Raw genomic sequence first — 2500 nt, 5'->3', positions numbered from 1 at the left:
GTGTGTGTGTGTGTGTGTGTGTGTTTGCCTCTCTCCCTTCTTGTTTACTCTTTACTTTTACTTTATTTTTTTTCCTCCTTCTTTTCTCTTTCCGTTTATCTTTGTTGGTTGTTCTTCTCTTTCTCTTCCTATTCTGTTGCAAATTCTCGTTATTTCCTTTTGCTTCTACTGATTTGTTATTTTTTCCGTCTCCACCTCCTCTTCACCCGCATCACGTCTCTCTCTCTCTCTCTCTCTCTCTCTCTCTCTCTCTCTCTCTCTCTCTCTCTCTCTCTCTCTCTCTCTCTCTCTCTCTATACTATGTCATGATGATGATAATGATGATGATGATGATGATGATGATGATAATAAAGATGATAATAATAATAATCATAATAAAACACATACCTGACCTACATTATATTTTAATTACAACAACTTTCTACGTAAAATCCAGTCTCTCTCTCTCTCTCTCTCTCTCTCTCTCTCTCTCTCTCTCTCTCTCTCTCTCTCTCTCTCTCTCTCTCTCTCTCTGAACAATAAACAATATGACAATACCAAAATGACCTCTGTACTAACTGGACACAAGAACACACACACACACACACACACACACACACACACACACACACACACACACACACACACGCCATTATGCACACAATTTACATTCTAAAGAGACAATTCGCTGTTGTTACGCAGTTTTTACGTAACATATTAAAAAATACCTAAAGAGCATTGTGTTATTATTATTATTATTATTATCATTATTACTAGTAGTAGTAGTAGTAGTAGTAGTAGTAGTATCACTGGTGGTGGTGGTGCTTAGGTAGGTGTGCATGTGTGTGTACGTGTCTTTTATCTGTTGTCGTAAACACACACACACACACACACACACACACACACACACACACACACACACACACACACACACACACACACACACGCGTCCACTACCGCCACCACCCACCACACATGTCCTGCAATCAACCTCTCCTCTCTACACACCTGTCCACCACTACCACCACCACCACCACCACACCTGCCCCTATAAGCACACCTGCAATCAGCCTCACAGGTGTGCCAATGGAAATTAAGGATGTGTGTTGTTATGTCAGTTATTTCCTCTTTCCTCTGAATATTCAATTGTTTCGTTACAAGCAACATAATCATCATCACACTTCATTATTTCTTTCATTATTGACCTTATTTTTTTCCCTATTCATTTATTTATTTTTATACTTCTTGTGATATGTTTTCCGTTTATTTTCATTTATTTTTTTTTATCAATGTGTTTGTCTATTTTTTTTTCCTATTTGTCCTTCTGTTAGTTTGTTTATAGATTTATTTGTGTGTTTATCTACATTTCCTTATTGTTTAGTTATTTAGCTATCGTTCTATTTTTCTGTTTATCTATCTACCTTTTCATAAATGTGTCTCTGTACCTATTACCATTATTTCAATTTTCTTGTTTATCTATATTTTTCATTAATTTGTCTCTTTGCGCTTATCATTTTTCATTATTCTCTCTATGAATCTATTTCGTTTTTTTTTTATTTATCTAGTCTTCTATTAATCAGTTTATACATTTATTTGCCTTAATATGTTTGACTATTTAATTATTTTATTTATTTTTTATCTTTCTTTGTTAAACATTTCAAATATCAACTTAAGTGTCGGTTTTACTTATTCATTATCATTGGTTTCGTTACTTCTTACCATATGTATACAGAAGATACGCATTTTCAATTAAAGTTAACGTGTCGTATTAACTAACGCCATCTAGTGCCAGTACAAGTCACTACAAACAATGCTTCTCCTTCCCTCTCCTTATTTGTCCCTATTTCCGTTCCTTTTGCAGACCTAATCTCTCGTTTTCTTCCCATAACTGAGCCTAATGTTCCCAGTCCCTTCAGAATCTTAAAAACTCTCCTCTCTTTCTTAACCAGCCTCATGAATAAACGAAAGCACACAGTACCAAGGAAGATTATCGGGAATATTACTGAAACCAGCGTCATCTAGTGCTTATACAAAACACCAATACAATGAGTTTAGCACGAGTTGTTGTTCCGTGGAGACAATACAGTACCAGTTTACGAAATCCATCCCACTTCCCGCTAAAAAAATAAAAATAAATAAATAAATAAATAAATAAAATAAAATAAAAATAGCTAGAGAAACCACTCAACAAACACAAGTAAAGATAAACAATACCATAACGAACCATGCACATATTCATAATCACACACCACGACAAAAAGAATGTGAAATATACCATAGTGATCCATAAAAAGTCTCGTTCTCTAATGTATCCACAGAAAACGGAACATTTCAAAGGAGTACTTACAAGAGTCTGGTCGGACCAAAATCCTTCCTCTACTCCTGTGATTCTTAAGATCTCCTCTCCCAGGTAAAGCTTCTCGCATTCCAGCTTGTGAATCACCTGCTGGCGGGACCGCAGCTCCTGAAGGGAAAGAGGAAGAGGAAGAGGAGAATTACTTAATGGTAGGGAGAAATTATG

The sequence above is a fragment of the Scylla paramamosain genome, chromosome 25 (assembly GCF_035594125.1).
Source record: "Scylla paramamosain isolate STU-SP2022 chromosome 25, ASM3559412v1, whole genome shotgun sequence".
In the NCBI taxonomy this organism is placed as follows: Eukaryota; Metazoa; Arthropoda; class Malacostraca; order Decapoda; family Portunidae; genus Scylla; species Scylla paramamosain.
Note: the sequence above shows the minus strand (reverse complement) of the source record.